Source organism: Acinonyx jubatus, chromosome D4, assembly GCF_027475565.1.
Source record: "Acinonyx jubatus isolate Ajub_Pintada_27869175 chromosome D4, VMU_Ajub_asm_v1.0, whole genome shotgun sequence".
Taxonomy (NCBI): Eukaryota; Metazoa; Chordata; class Mammalia; order Carnivora; family Felidae; genus Acinonyx; species Acinonyx jubatus.
In genome coordinates, this window is record NC_069391.1 from 49130899 (window position 1) to 49148588 (window position 17690).

Consider the following 17690-nt stretch of genomic DNA (forward strand, 5'->3'; position numbering starts at 1 on the left):
GCTTGTTGCTTTGTGACCTACGAGATGCAACTACCACCCTCCATTGGGTTATTTATTTTCAAAGTGAGAGTGTGGCCATCAGACCAATGGATACCAATTATCTTGGCTTGGATACCAAGATAATATTCATCTGTTAGGGTCAGGTGATCCTTCTGAACTTGTAAGACAATAATTCCAACTGATGCTCTCTGCCTCCCTCCCCCACACCTTCTTACACATAACTCTCCTGTCAACAGTGATTCTGTTTTTCTCATGAAACATATCTCCGTGTATGAAGGAGGAGTCTCACATTTTGTATTAATTCTCTCTTTCTGGCACGTATATTTTCTTTTTGCTTAAGCCAAATCCAAGCTTCATCTTTTAGCTCAATCAGAGCCTGAAACTTGTAAAACACTAACATTGAAAAAACTCAAATGCAAAAAGGTGGCAGAAACAGAAGATGTGGGAGAAGGGATCCATAGGTCTCAGAGCCGGTTCACGAACTTCTTCAAGCTCCTGTGGCAGTTTTTATGGGTTTGTGTATGTGTGCTTTTTGCCTTCTGAGATTTCTTTATTGCTCTCCAATAAGATTGGATGAACTCTTTGAGGATGGAGATCCTGCATGTTGTATAGTGAGACCCAGCACCCAAAGTCTTCTCTCCGGCCTAGGATAGGCTCCGTCCCTAATGCAATTGTAGGGCAGTCTGGATCCAACCTGCCCAGGCCCAAGCCTGTCTCTGGTATTTACTAGCTCCATCCTAGCTATATAGACAAGCAAGTCAGTTAAGCCTCAGTTTCCTTGTCTATAGAATGGGAAGCTGTTGTGAGCAAAATCCACATGCTGTGCTTAGCACAGCTCTTGGCATATAGTAGCGATTCATAAATATTGGCTATTGTTAATATAGGGTGGAATAATAACATTCAACAAGTGTCAACCACTTTCGCGCATGCTAGTTTACAAAAATCTTTTTAAGTAGTACTTATCACCATTTTGTAGCTAGAAAAAGAGCAAGTCAGAGAAATGCAGTTTTCTTGTCCCAGGTCACACAGTGATTTGCAAAACTGTGCTTCCAGCCCCCCAAAACTACAGTCTCTGAACCTCTCCATACTGTCTTTAGCACTCAGGCCATGAGGATCCTGGACTGGGGCAGCCACCTGCCAAAACCACCACCGGTGAGCCAAAGAAGGCGCAAGACCACGGGCCCCTTCTGAATATTATATTCCCAGCTGTGGGTGTTGATGGCACTTTCCCTCCTGGTCTCACTGATGAACACCCTCTGTGACTCTGGCTCAGGAAACTTTGGGACAGTGGATAGGAGGTCAACTCTGTAATTCCATAACTGCTTGCTCACTGACTGCTTAGGGAGAAGCCACGACAGCAGCTGGGATCTTTTCCATGATGAGTAATTGCCCCGTCATACAAATCTATTTAGACCACATCCTTCTGGTGCAAACCACCAGTTGATTTAAGATGCAAACCTTTTGTAGCTCATTGCCAGAAGGATAAAATATAGAGTTTACCCAGACTTTTCTTTGCTGAAGTATTTATTGTAAATCATTAGTTACTGTGAGTTGCTACCCATATATCAAGCAATTCCTACCCAGCTCTGGGTGCTGAATGAATTCTCTGTGCTTCTCTAGAAAATGTACCATTTGTCCAAGAGCATAATTACTGTATACTTTTTAAAAATCTTAAGCTCATATATTCATATGGAGAAACTCAGGCCCAAGGACACCCAATTAGCTGGAAACAGCCAATGTGGTTTTTAATGCAGGAACCACAAGTCTTGGGGGATGTTTAGGAACATGGATAATAAATGCCTCACCTACAACTCAGGCCTGCAGCCAGTGAGGGGAGGGGAAGATGCTAACTTTCAGAGAGCGTCTCCCTTGTGCTACAAGCCTTGTGCTAAACACTCTCTATACGCCCCTTTTAATTCTCCCAGCAGTTCCGATGGGTAGATATCATCATCTTCATTTTATAGAGGAGTAAATTGAGGATCGCACCACCATCTCATGCCATGAAGCAGTGGAGCCGCAATCCATACCCAAAAGAATTAACTTTCCCAAGTCTCTCCACTGGATCAGAGATTCCAGCTAGCTGATCCCTGGCTTCTGCTGGTCTGAGGCTTCTGTGGGAGGCTCTATAACAAATAGGAGGGCTGAGGTTCGCCATCAGTGGGGCTGAACATCAAGGAGCAAAGCTTCTATGTATAGCAAGCATTTTCATCTCGCCACCAACAAAGATCAAGCACACAGAATCCGAATCCCCCCAGGGGTGGGAGAAGGAGTGAGGTCCTATTTTTGTCCCTGACCATTCTATCCAGAGCCTGCAGCAATATGGGCAGACAATTAGTATGAACAGATCTGAGCAAAACACCAGATCTGATTGATGCTGAAAGCACACCCATGTGGGAGCACACAAAGGGCTGGTGGAGGAGAGGGGTGATCATATGTAGCAGGGCCTGCTTAAAAATTCTAATCCTCATAAGCTTCTGAGGAAGCTGCTCTTTTCACTGGGCAGGTTTTTAATATTTATTGCTAAGGGCCATTTTAATCCTAATGAAAATAGCGTGTCCTCAGGAAAAGAAGTGTGGTAGCTAAAAAGAACAAGTGTGGCCCTGGCATTTAGTGTCCGAAGGCCCACCGAGGGTAGAGGTGACCCAGAAGTGCATCACTGAAAAGCTTCAGGAAGTGCCACTGACAGGAAGGAGTGGAGCTCAGAAAGGGGTACGTGTGGACCAGTCCTGGCTGAGTTACCCCCACATGGAAGAGCCAAGCTTCCTGGCAGAAAAGCAGTCAATATAGCTCCCGGGTGAAGAGAGACAGACTCAGAATGCATCTGCCAGGGTCTGAATCCCAGCTCTGCCATCTCTAAACCCCAATCTCTTTGTGGATAAAATGAAGATAATGATGATTACAGACCCTGTTGATTTGTTATGGAGATCCATTGAGACAATGAATATAAATCACTCAGCATAGACTCTGGCACAGAGTAAGTGCTAAATAAATGACAGATACATTATTATTACTATAATTTTTATTATTGCTATGGCTTATCCCCAGTGTGATTGGTTTTGCCCAGAAAGCGAGGAAGCCAGATATGAACTAACAGCTAGCAATGAGGACAGCGTGTTGGAAGGAGTCAGGGAAAATTAATGATGCGTCCTCTATTGACAAAATTAGGTTTGAAATCTGGCTTAAGTTGGGAAGAAAAATAAGAGCTTCACCTCTGCAGTGAGGGACAGTGGCAAATTAACTGTTTGTTCAAGCAGTGTTGCCATTGGCAGGTAAAACGTATTGCTTGAATCCAAGCATGTCCTCAAGTGGGATCTAGACAGAGCCGAACCTTTGTGGAAGCATGAAGCCTGAAATTTGTCTGCCAGGTTCCTGGCTGCTGTTGTAGTCCAGTTTTTTTCAACAACAGAACCATTTTTAACTACTTAGTAAAACTTCCCTGTATTGTTCCCCATCAGTAATGGTGCATCAGCAATTGGGGAAAACCCTTCTGTCTTTGGGTTAATCTTACCCTTGGAGTGAGTGTGCACAATGACCCTGACCCCTTGTCTTTTGGGCTCACAGATGGGGGAACTCAGCTTCCCCCCCCCCACTAAGGACCAGATTAAGAGCTTCAGGAGCATCATGAAAGATTAGAGTACTCCCACTCCCATATGAAAGTAAAAATGGAAATGGTATCGCATTGTTGAATCAACTCACCTTTCAAAAGGACATAAAGCTTAAACATATGCTGACATTATAGTCCTTCCTTCTAAATTTTGGTTTCCTTCTGTCTCTCTCTCTGTCTCTGTCTCTGTCTCTGTCTCTGCCCCTGCTTTGCTGGTTCCCTAAACTTGTGTCTAGCCTGACTATTGAGAATCCAGCACCAACATTAGATTACAAAAATTAAGAAGAAATAGTAAAGATACTCTTCAAGACCAAATTTTAGCCATTTCTTCCAGTCTTGAGGAAAAACACCTCTTTTCTGGTTCTTATTCTCAAAAAACACCCCTAGCTAGAGGGCTCAGAATATTGTTTGCTTTCTGGCTTTTTGTCCCATCTTCTGCCTGTCACACTGGCATAGATTCCTAACCAGGTGTCTCCCTCCCCCTTGCCTTCCTCGTCTCCACTCCATTCTCCAGGCTGTAACAACACACTACTTTCTAAAATTTGAATCCAGTAATATCACTGCCTAGTTTGATACCTGTCAGGTTCCTCTTGTCTAGACCTACCATTGTCAAAGCAGGGAAGGGGTACTTCTTGCGAAAAGGGGCCCCGTGGAACATGCAAGGGCATAGGGTAAAAGGACAGAACTTCTGTAATGCCACTGGTGAGAAACATAAAATTTTACTCTTAGATTACCAAAACGTGAATATATCATAGCATAGAACACATAGTTTTCCTGGCTGTTAATGATGAAACCTGGGATTCCAGAGGAGTTTCACATTTGGGCGTTGCTGCCTCCTGACCCAGGATTTAAGGAGATAAGCAATCACTCTCCTAAGACCTTAAAGTGGAAGAAAGGGTGGAGCATGAACCCAAAGAATAAAATCAAGCTCCTTGTGTGCAAAGCTCTCTGAGCTTTTGCTTCCTGACCTCACGCTCTTTCCAACACGCCACACTTCTGGCAGTTTATGCACGTCAGTTATAAGTATCTTTGCTAATGCCACTCCTTTAGCTCTGTGTCTCTGCAATGCCTTTTAGGTACCCCCCTTCAAAAGCTGGAGGCTGATATTCTCTCTCAACCTTCCCTTCCCTTCCCCAAAGAACCAGGTCCAGCTGCCTCTGGAGATAGCCCCAAGAGGGTAGCTCAGCAGTGAACATGTGCCTATTCACCTGTAAGGTGGGGAGCAGCATAGGCTACGCTACCTTGGCTAAGCATATGATGCCCCATCTCTTGAACGTTAGGAAACAGTGAGTGATTGAGGACTGGTTGCTGTGGCCACTCTGCATAGGGCTCCTCTACTTCTCAGCTGGGTGATCTTGGACTAAACTCTTTGTGCTTCAAATTGCTCATCTAGAACATGGAGATCATAGCAGGATAATAATTTGGTAAAGAGGGGCAAAGAGTCCAAATGTGTTAAATGCTTCAAAAACTGTGGCCTCTCACCAAACGTTTACTATTATATCATCAAGCCCTCCTTATGGGAGGGAGTTTGTTTGAAATGGCCAGTGTCAGATCGAAAACATCCTGGTCCCTGGGCATTCTCACATGGCCTCCTCACTGCCTGGATCCTGTGGTTCACAGGACAAGTATGTTCTGGGGCATAAATTCAGCTCCTTTTATGTTTTTTTTCCTTCCAGAGGACAGGCATTCTGATAGATCCACATACAATTCCAACCCTCCCTTTTCCTTGAGGCATGTGTGTTGAAAGAGAGACTGAAGGATGGACATATTTCTAAGGTAGAGATCATGAGGGAAAAGTTTAATGTTGAATTAAGATTATATTTTTTAAATTTTTATTTATTTTTGACAGAGAGAGAGAGACAGAGACAGAGCATGGGTGGGGGAGGGGTAGAGAAAGAGGGAGACACAGAATCTGAAGCAGGCTCCAGGCTCTAAGCTATCAGCACAGAGCCCGACATGGGGCTCGAACTCGGGCTGGAACTCACGGACCACGAGATCATGACCTGAGCCGAAGTCAGACGCTCAACCAACTGAGCCACCCAGGCATCCCAGGATTATGATATTTTAACTGAAATAGAATTTACATACCAAGATTATTTTTCAACTCAACTGTACACCCAACACTGGGCTCAAACTCATGACCCCAAGATCAAGAATTGTATGCTCTGTTGACTAAGCCAGCCAGGTGCCCTCCAATATTATTATTTTTAAGTCTAAAAGATATTCATGGAAGAAAGAAGAAGAGAACTAGCATTTGTTGCAAGTTCATGTGCCAATCTTCAGTCCTCACTCCCATAATAATCCTGCATGAAGGGAATAGTTATCCTTGTATGAAAAAAATTCTAAAGTTCTGAGATATTAGCTCACACAGGGGTTAAATCCCCTAACCATCCCCCAAATTAAAAAATAATGGTATTTGTTCCTACTGAAATTCAATATCACTGGCGTTTTAAGACAAAAAGCTATTATTTTAGTTAGTTTTAATTAATGAAATCTGCATTCTGTGGGAAGTAGGTCCCTCCAGTCCCACCCCTTTCTGTGTATTTCAGGAGACCTCTATAGGAAGTCTCTCTCTCTCTCTCTCTCTCTCTCTCTCTCTCTCTCTGTCTGTGGAGTGAATGAGCATAGGCTGGCTCCAGGGCAGACTAAAGGAAGGGGCTGTGGAAAGCTGTTGAACTTCAGTGCACAGAGCCACACTGTCCACAGGTCAGCACATGGCAGCCAGTGCCCCATCCTCACACATGCTGAGGTCCTCAGAGGCCCCTAAGAAGGCGCTCTGCACTGTCCCCCAACCCCTCCCCCCCCCCCCCCCCCCCCCCGCTTTGGGCATTCTCTTCTAGCCTGCCAATGGCTGCCTGGTTCTCAATCCAAGAACGTTAAGTGAGACTTTGAACAGACTCAAAGGCCTGGTCATCCCCCCTCCCAGGCATGATTCGTTAATCCACTGTGAATGAGCCAAGATGAGAAACCCTGCAGCTGCTGCACCCACAGGTGCCCAGCTCATTCAGACATAAACCAATTGGCCATGCTCTAGCCGGGAATTCGTATGACTCAGAGTGGAGAATGAGAGCCTGCTCAAGACTCTCGCCCGTGGAATTTATTGTGTTGATGGTTAATTACCTTGGCCATCCATGCTAAGGCTTTCTTTCCATAGACTTTGGCCAATGGTCACAGTTTGTTATTGCCTATTAATTTAGCACTTATCAGCAGAGGACTCATGTTTTGAGATATGAGAAATAGCAGCATCTTTTCCTGATGGAGAAGGTGGTCGTCACTCCTCCTAGAAGCAGAGTGCAGAAGCCTGCTGGGATAGAAAAAGCGGCTGACCTGGAATCAGCCAGATCTCAGTTTTGCTCCCAGCTCTGCCACCTGCCATCAGCATGAACCTCTGCAATCTACTTGGCCTCTCTTCACCTCCGTTTCCTACACACGGTGCTGCTGTGGAGATTAATTACAAACGAACAAGATAATAACGGAAGGGTGCCTGGCATAGAGTGGGGGCTCAATTACTGTGTCTTTCTTCTTTTCCAATGTTTAGATCTGATCACTTTCACCATGGGCATTAATGACAGCGCTTTATCAATCACTAAGCGCAAAGTTCAAAGCTCTTTTATTAGCTCTTATGGGGATATAACAGTAATATTCTAGAGGAGCTTAACATCTTGTTGAGGAAAGACATAATTAGAGAGTAGGATGGTCTACCGTAAAATACTCAATTACCTAGTGCACACTCTTGGCCCAGGGTGGGAAGAAATCTGTGTGGGCTTTGGTTATCAGGTTAGGCTTCATGGAGGGATGATGCGAAATGATGAATTAATGTGGCACATTGCCCTGAACACAGTAGCAGTTACTTTATAACTGGTAGCTGTGTGGAATGACTATACATATTTAATGCTTGGAATGAATAACTTCCTAGTTTACAATGTAAGCTCTTCAGAGGAAATGTCCGTGAATGGTTAGAGAACAAATTTTAGCAAGGACACGAACAAAAAGTTTTAAAGTTAGGAATTTTATTTTCAAGTGGATTAGAAAAAAATTAACTACCACATGCATCGTGTGACTTTCTATTTTCTAGATCTTGGGGAAAAGCCAAAGTTTTAAGAGTCTGTTGATTTTTAAAATACATTAAATAATATTAAAGGTAGTATGTATGTATGTCAACAATCATCGGTATGTGGTATGTGAATGTCTAAAGTTTGGGAAACCCTTCTAGAAGTAATATGATTAGTCTTTGGATACCTTTGGATGAAAAGATTTGAACCAGAATCTTCATCCCTCTGCTGTGAGAGGCTGCATGCTTATACCTGTGCTGTGCTTACTAATATGCTGTGGCTCCTTTTCCCAATTTATTAAAGAGGGATAAATATGATGCTACCTTATGGGGATGGTTAATATCTATAAAGCAATTATAACACTGCCTGGCACATGTTAAGAGTTCAATTAGAGTAAGAGAAAAAAATCCATGAGAGTTATATATGGGCGTGGGGGCTACCACTGATGAAATGACCCATGGAGGTAACTAGGTATTCTAGTAGGTCTTTGAGAGTAAGATTTAACCTGCCCCACACTGACACACAATGACAGGGCAACAGATTGCATTGTGGTTGCCAGGAGGAAATTTGCCGCTCTGTCATTCAAACCCTTGTGGGTTACTTAAGGTCACAAGTCCTTTTACTGTATGACCAGAGAAACCACATACTTGGGCAGCTGGGAGCATATTCCTGCCAATGTACAAAGAGCTGATGTGATTCTACAAACAACGGCATGGGTGGCTTTTCCTGTAAAGCAAGTGAGTCCCCAGTCAACTGAACTGAATTTACTCTGAATCCTTGAGCCTGCTCCAGTGTGGTCCCGGGCCCTCCTGATTCTTCCAGAGGCAGATGGAACAATTAGCCAAATCTTGTCTCTGTTGTTTTTTTTTTTTTTTTTTAATTCAGTTAATATATATTTTATTCCAACCTCAGAAGCTTGCAAATTTGAACTGAATGGCACACAGTTCATATATAAAGCTATTTGGTTCCACCCAGAGGTAGATATATTTTAGTACTCACCCAGATTGCATTTCCATTGCCTGATGTATAGCCACTGGTTTTGGAATTAAAATATATATATATATATATATATATATATATATCTTTATCTGGCAACACTTATCAAGTGAACAGGTGCTGTGACAGAAATGATGTCAAAGATCTGAAGAAAACACTCCTCAGAGCTCTGCCTCCTGCCCAGCCCTCTTGAGCACCAGACCCCTATTGCCAAGACTCCTGGGCATCTCCTAATGCATATGGAATTGTTCCCTTGAGAATTCCCAATGACCAGTAGTGTTCAAACACATCGAGAAGTGCTGTAAAACAATCCTGTGTAACCCTACCATGTTTGATAATGGGTTCCTTTTAAATGATGACCTTAATATTTCTGTTCCCTGGAAGACGGAATAAAAAATGCTGCCCCAGCATGGCCACATCATCCTCTTAATCTTCAATATAAAAACCAGGGTAACATACCCTCCTCTTTTTCCTTCAGCCTGCCAGTCCTGAAGTCCTATCTATCGTCTCTCCCTTAGGGATGTTTCAAGAGTCCCTTCCCACCTCTTCATCCCTGTTGCCAAAGCCTTAGCTTAAGTCCTGCACGGATATATTTTGAAAGTCTAGACTGTTCTCCCTGCCTTTAACCCATCTTTCAGAGTTATTTTCCTAAAAATAAACCTCATCATATTACTTTTCCACTTAGAACCTCTCTTGGCTCCCCATCACTCCCATGGAGAAGCCAAAATTATTCTCAGACACTAATTCTAGGGCAGAGGACAGCATGGTAGTTACAAACATAGGATTAGAAATCAAATAGTCCTGGATAGACTGTGGGTGCTTTATTTAGTCCTTCCAAGCCTCAGTTTTGCCATCTATAGAATGAGTGTAATTATAGTACAGATTTAACAGGACTATGGTAGGGATTCAGTGAGATAATACACATATAATGCAAACAGAGCACCTCAAATATTGAAAACGCTTATAACTTCAGCCATCTTTGTTACTATTATACACCACTCAGAATAGCAGAGCCCCAGCTCTCCAATCTCATCGCCTGACAGTCTTTCCTAACAGTCACGGCACCGTCTACCCCTTCTCCAACATGGCCTCACCTGCCTCCATGATTTTGCACTTTTGCCTCTTCACATGGTACTGCCCTCCCCTCCTCCTGTGGATGTGTCCTCATTCCAAGAGACCTCTCTGCTGGTTGAAAGAAGTAACTGTCATAAAGCCTGTGTACTTTTCTCTGCAGGGAAGTCTTGGAGATCTTAGTCTGTTTATTTAGAATCAGGTAGACGTTTAAACCTACTGATTTAGCACACAAGATTATCTGGTTTCCTTGGTGAGTGGGAGAGGGAACGGTGGTCTCAGTTTATAAGGAGATCAGACTGAAAGCAGCAAGGGGAAGCAAAAGCTAAGAAACAGGAATAGTGACAGATCATTCAGCATAAAGCATAGCCTGTAAGGACCTCACGGTATTAACATCCACTTTAATGGACACTTATGTAAAAGGATTGACTGGGTTAGGTGCAATAATTGACATTCCTTGTGAGGACTCCAAAATCATCAAAAATTAGCCACAGAAGGTATAAATGCATGCTATGGTTAAGTGCTTATGATAGGCCAGCATTATGCTAAGTGTTTACGTTAAGAGTTTTTGACTCACTCTCATTGCCGGTAGTGTTATCACCTTCCATTCTGCAAATGAAAAAACAAGTCTTGGAGAAATTAAGAGACTCCTCCTAGGTATTCAGTTGGTGGGTGGCAGAAATCTATTGATTCTAAGGCTAGTGATCTCAACCATTTACGATATTGCTACTTTCTAAATTTATTATGTCTGATAAATTCTGCATCAATAGGCATGGCATAATATTAACACGATATTTCTGATTAATATGCATGATGAAAATGTATCTTGTTAAGTTGTTTTACCTGGCATTGTTTACATTTTTTAAATGCCGGTATGTTAGCTAGCTGCAGAATTCATAAGCAGGACATCGTATTTCTCTGCTGTGGGATAAACGATGCTTCGAACAGATGACTAAGAAAGTGAGCTTTCCAAAAGAAAACCTAATGCCTGTGAGCATGTTGGTGTTGTACATGTCTACCGGGAAAATTAAAGTTTCAACCGAAATTTTATGTTTTATCTCATTGTAGGAGGTTTTCCTTAGATCTGGAGTCAAAGGGCTGTATGTGAGTTGGAATGAGTGGATTCAGTGTTCTTCTGATCTTGGTTTTGTTGCAGAGACAGATGAGTGTGTATAAACTTGTTTCTCATCTGCCTTCTTGGTTCTTCTACAAAAGCAGAACCACCCCTGTGGGAGACACCGCCTATTGCCTGTCCCTTCAAGCTTGTCCTTAGGGCATCACCTTTTAAAGCCAGCTCTCATCTCTCTTCCCATTCAAGCCAGACCCTCCCTCTCTTGTCTAAATCTTAGCCAAGCATAGCAAGACCAGCTGGTGAGAGCCTTGTCAAAAACAATGGCACCAGACCCTGCTTAATGGAACGCTGCATGTGCCAGTCGAAGCTTCCTGGATTGGAACAGTTGATTTTGAGTTGTGGCCCATTCTCTGACCCATATTGAAACACTGTCTTCAGTGAGGATTAAAAGCCTTGTGAACTGGAGTAAGAAGAAGTAGAAGAAAGAGGTCATTGTGGGTCTAGAGAAAATCAATATCGTCTCTTTGAAACAGCCTGTGTCTGTTCCCAGACTGACCATCTGGGGCCGTGTGGCTCAAAACCAGTTACAAAGGAGGAAAAGGAATTAAATTGAGACAGGGAGAACTTTGCAGGGGCAGGTTTCCAAGGTAGCTTGTTTGGGAAGACTAAAGGAGCCAAAGAGGTTAGGGAGAAAGGATTCAAGAAAAGTAGAAAAAAATTTAGATTCCTACACATACCTGTACTTCATCTGCCCCTCCTTGTGCCCCTACCGAATGTTTTCCAGATGTTTTCCAGAATAAAACACTATTTCCATAGCACTCACAAGTTCTCCTTGATTCTTGAATGCCTCCTTAGCACAATTATTTTTGTTTTCAATAAAATTGGCATTTCCAGTGGATTCCAAACTTAGAGCCTGTGGGTATGATCACAGTGTAGGGAGTGGTAAGGATAAAGAGACGGTGTTGTTGCTTCAGTGCCCCTGCCGTAGAATGTTTCCTCTACCTGGGGACTCACAGTTTCACTTTTCTTTAGATGTAGGTGGTAAATGAGTGAAGATACAGGCGCAAAAGTGGCCAGAAGAAGTTGAGAGGATCGATGTATGATGCAGGATTCTCAGGCTGAAACTGAGTTTGCTGGGACCAGCGACTTTGCTCTAGCTTTAAGACACCAATGAAACCTGTTTCGGCTATTTTTCTGGGATTAGAAGGACTTAAGAAAATAGATCCGTTTCCCCAGGAGGTCAACCAACCTGAGAGAAGGGATGCAATTCCTGGTCCTTGAGTCTGGAATTAAGTCCAATGCTCCTGTCGGTGGTGAAATAATACCTAGCAAGTGTGGTATTGAAGCAAGAGTGGTGAGAGCTTCAGCACTGGACAAACTCTGGCTCCAAGATAGATTTGCTACATGTCCCTGGATGAATCCCTGATATGTACGATCCTCAGTCTTCGCTAATGAATTATAATGGCAAAACTGAATCTACTGAAAGACTCTTGAGTCCTAACAGTAGGAAAGTAGGAAGTTAATGGTTTCTTGTACATGACCAATATTTTGCTTCAGAAGGGAATTTCATGCATAAAGTCCATCCACCAGGGTATCCTATATCTCTTCTCTGTTCCCCACCACCCACTATATTCCAGAGGTCAGTGGCTCAACTGACCGTTAGAGCATTCCCCCTGCACACTTCCACAGGCACCTCTAGTCCTCATAATCCAACTAAACTCATCGTCTCCGCACGTAAACCTGATCTTCCCCCCACATTGCCAACATAGCATCCGTTTTTCCAGATGAGAAGCGTCAGCATCACCCTTAACTCCTTCCTCTCCCCCATTCTCTGCTGTCTCATACCACTCTTACAATCTGCCTCGTTTTCCTCCTTTGTCACTGACTCTGAGTTTAAGCTCATCATTTTTCATCAGAGCCAGCACCACCCTTTTTTTAAAAAAATTGACTTGAAATTCACATAACATACTCACCATTTTATTTATTTTGTATTGGGTTGTCTGTGTTTTATAATATTTTCCAGGTTTCTTGAGATATAACTGACAAAAATGGATAAACTTCAGATGTACATTGTAATTAACCATTTTAAAGTCAACAATTTAGTACAATCATAAGGTTGTGCAATCACCACCTCTACCTAGTTCCTAAATATTTTCATCACCCTAAAAGGAAGTCTGTATCTATTAGTAGTTACTTTCTCTTCCCTCCCACCCCCAGTCCCTGGTAACAACCCGTCTGCTTTCTATCTCTATCGATTTATCTATTCTGGATATTTTGTATAAATGGAATCACACAATACACAATATTTTGTCTCTAATTTCGTTCACTGAGCATAAGGTTTTCTAGGTCCCTCCACATTGTAGCATGTATCAGCACTTCTTTCCTTTTTGTGGCTGAATAATATTGTATGGATATACGACAATGTGTTCATCATTCATCTGTTGATGGACATTTGGGTTGTTTCCACCTTTTGGCTATTGTGAAACGTACTGCTATAAACACAGGGGCACATGAATTTGCTTTCCATTTCTTTTGGGTATATATCAAGGAGAGGGATTGCTTGGTCAAATGGTAATTCCATGTTTCCCTTTTGAGAAACTGCCAAACTGCTCTCTACAGCAGCTTACCATTTTACATTCCCACCAGCAATTACAAGGATTCCAATTTCTCCATATCTTCACCAACACTTTTGATTTTCCATTAAGAAAAAATTTTTTAATGTTTATTCATTTTTTGAGAGAAACACAGAACGTGAGTGGAGGAGGGACAGAGAGAGAGATACAGAATCCGAAGCAGGCTCCAGGCTCTGAGCTGCCAGCACAGAGCCTGATGCAGGGCTCAAAGTCATGAACCATGAGGTCATGACCTGAGCCGAAGTCGGACACTTAACCAACTGAGCCACCCAGGCGCCCCTTCCATTTTTTTTATTATAGCCATCCTAGAGGGTGTGAAGTGGTATTGATTTGCATTTCCCTAGGGGCTAATAAGATTGAACATCTTTTCACGGGATTTTTGGCCAATTTTATATCTTTTTGGAGAAATGTCTATGTAAGTAAGCCCTTTGCTCATTGGATTGTTGGTCCTTTTGTTATTGAGTTATAATGGTTCTTTATATCTTCTGGATATTAGACTCTTATTAGACATGTGATTTGCAATACTTTTCCCATTCTATATGTTGTCTTTTCATTTTCTTGCCCATGTCCCTTGATGCACAAAAATTCTAAATTTTGATAGAATCAATTTTACCTATTGTTTTTGTTTTTATTAATGCTTCTGAGTGCTTAGATGTTGTCATAGCTAAGAATCCATTGTCAAAAAAAAATTCACTGTCAAATTCAAGGTTGTGAACATTTAACCCTGTGTTTTCTTCTAAGAGTTTTATCGTTTTAGCTCTCATATTTAAGTCATTGGTCCATTTTGAGTTCTATTTTTCAATGCTTTTAAAAATCAGCCTTATTAAAGTATAATTTACTTATGAAACATTCCATTTTTAATGCCTAACCACCATCACAACCATGATTTAGAACATATCCGTTACCCCTCAAAAGGTCTCTTGCCTCCATTTATAGTTAATATCCTGACACTCGCCTATGACAAAAATTAATTTGCTATGTATCAATACAGTTTGCCTTTTCTAGAATTTCACAGAAATGGATTCACATATGGGGTGCCTGGGTGGCTCAGTCAGTTAAGCATCCAACTTCGGCTCAGGTCATGATCTTACAGTTTGCGGGTTGGAGCCCTGTGTCTGGCTTTGTGTTGACAGCTTGGTGCCAGATTCTGTGTCTCTTTCTCTCTCTGCCCCTCCCCTACTCGTGCTCTATCTCTGTCTCCCCAAAACACAATAAATGTGAAAAAAAAAAGAAATGGATTCACATAGTATATAGTATTTATGATTGCCTTTTTAACTTATAATAATAGTTTCTGAGATTTACCTAGGTTGTATTATCAGTAATTCATTCCTTTTTATTTGAGTAGTATGTCTATTGTATATTTATGCTACAGTTTGTCTATCTAGTCACCAGTTGATGAACTTTTGTTTCCAATATTTTGGCTATTATAAATGAAGCTGCTATGCATATTTCATACAAGTCTTTTTATGGACATATGTTTTTATTTCTGTTGGAGAAATTCCCAAGAGCGGGACTGCTGAGTCATATGGGAAGTGTATGTTTATCTTTATAAAAAACTACCAAAGTGTCTTCCAAAACTGGTATATGATTTTCAATTCCCACTGCCAATGTACATTTCAGATGTTCTAACGTTCTCAACAGCACTTGTTACTGTCAGTCTTTTTTCATTGTGGTTATTCTAGAACTGTATGTTGCTGTCTCATCTAGAGTTTTGGCTTTTTAAATTAGATTTATTTTTAGAGTATTTTTAGGTGTACTGAAAAGTTGCACATCAAGTAAGGAGAGTTGCCATATGTTCCTTTCCCCAACCCCCTTAAATTTTACAGATGGTGTGAGGTAGAGGCCCAACTTCATTTTTTTTTTTTTTTTTACATGTGGATCTCCAGTTGTCTCAGGACCATTTGCCAAAAAGAATATTCTTTTCCATTGAATGGTTTTGACATCCGTGTTAAAAATAAGTTGGCCATAAATGTGTGGGTTATTCTGGACTTTCAATTCTATTCTACTGGTCTATATGTCTATCCTTATCCCGGTACCATGCTATTTCAATTACTGCAGCTTTATAGTAAGGCTTGAAGTCAGGAAGTGTAAGTTTTCTAACTTTGTTCTTTTTCAATATTGTTTTGGCTGTTCAGGGCCCCTTGCAATTCCATATGAATTTGATGATCAGTTTTTCCATTTTTGCAGAAAGGGCCATTAGAATTTTGATAGAGATTGCACTGAATCTGTAGATTGCTTTGGGTAGTATTTCTACCTTAATATTATTGTTTTCCAATTTATGATTATGGGATGTCTTTCCATTTATATAGTTATTTAATTTCTTCCAGCAATGTTTTGTGTTTCCAATGTACAGGACTCTCACCTCCTTTGTTAGATTTATTTCTAGATATTATATTCTTTTGCATGCAACTGTAAACGGAATTATTTACCTAATTTCCTTTTCAGATTGCTCACTGCTGGAATACAAAGATACAACGTATATTTGTGTGTTGATCTTATATCCTGCAACTTTGCTGAAGTGCCTACTAAGTTCCAGGAAGAGTCACTCATGTTTTTTAATTTTCCCTTGATCAAACTCTGCCCACTTTCCAGCGTCATCTCCCATCACTTCCTTCCCTGCACTTGGTTGCCCGACCATTCCCAACTGCTTATTGTTCTTCAAACCCACCATACCACTTTTCAGTGTCACTTTCGTGCTGGTATTTCCTTAACCAAAATGCCCTACTCCCTCACTTCTCTAGGTGTATGAACGATAATAGCATTACTTAAAATTTGTTAGAAAATGCAGAACGACATACCCTGACCCAGGTACTAAGTCAGGATCTGTAACTCCAGTGATTTGGATACGGATTAGATTTGAGAAGCATGTGGCTGTACCAGATAACTCTTCAACCAGATAACTCCCCCCATCCTTCAAAGCCCAGCCTAGCTATCATCTCCTCTGGGAAGACTTTACCCATGCCCCAGGTAAAGCTAATCAAGTTCTCCCTGTGCTATTCCTTCCCTTCCCTCCCCTTTCTTTTTTGTGTGCTATTTCGTTTACATGCTGCTACCACATCTGTTTTCTTTACTAAACTATGCATTCCTTGAGTCAAGGAATTGAATCAATTTCATTTGTTTGTCCTTTGCAGGCAATGAACCTACAATAGATATCTATTGAATTAGGTGAATAGCCATCCACATGAGGGAGACTTTGTCACTACATTGTAAGTGCAGAAATTGGGGCTTAAGGAGTTTCAAGTTCTGTTCTAAGTGACAGCATTGAAATTTGAGCCCAGACCTCTTCATTTCAATACCTATGTTCTCACCTTGATGCCATCCAGCCATTTTAAGGATTTGAGACAGTAAAGAGAGATATCTTAGCACACTGGGATTTTCTGCATGTGGGAAGCTGCCTATTCTAAAGCTGGTAACGAAAAGTAAGAGAAGTCTAGTAACTAAGACTGAAGAAAACAAAACCGTTCAAAGAGATTTGTGCTGGAGAATTAGGCAAGCCTTGGAAAACCGAAGAAATATTTTGTAATTTTTTTTAAAGACCCATTTGCAAATATCAGTCCTAAAGTGTGTTATCTGCATGTTCTTCATGTGTATATCTGTGTGTACAGTGCCTGCCCTAAAAAAAAATGTACTCCAAATTTATTGTCTAAAGGAATGAATGTCTTTCTTTGCACCTACGTGTCCCAAGTTCATATGTGTGTATTACACATCTTTAAACAGCTATGGGTATCTGTGACTGTGTATTCCAGGCCCTTGCTCTTTCTTCACAGTGTGATCTGAGGACCAGCACCATCGGCATCACATGGAAATCGGTGGAAATGCAAAAACTCAGGCATCATCTCAGACATACTGAACTAGAATGTGAATTTTTAATCGGAACCCTAGATGATTCATATGCACATAAAAGTCTGAGAAGCACTATTCTAAATAATCCCAAGTATGCCAGGACAGGCTGTCATGTCAGGTCTAAGCTAAAAATGTTGAAAAGCTGCCAGAGAGATGTTTCTGTTACTTGCAGAACACTGGGATCATTATCTCACTCCCCTGCTCTCCACACACCTGTAGACAAAGATCTACTTTACCACATGTGCCACCACAAGCACACAACTTATTTGAACCTCTGTTGATACTTTATGATCTGGTTTGGCCTCAAAGCCTTCCCCAGTGTGCAGAAAACTTGCCCTTTTCATTCAGTAGAGCCACCCACCTGCCTCTTTCTTCCTCTCTCTGCTCTTTTTTAGCTTTCCTTTTACCTCTTCCCCCAC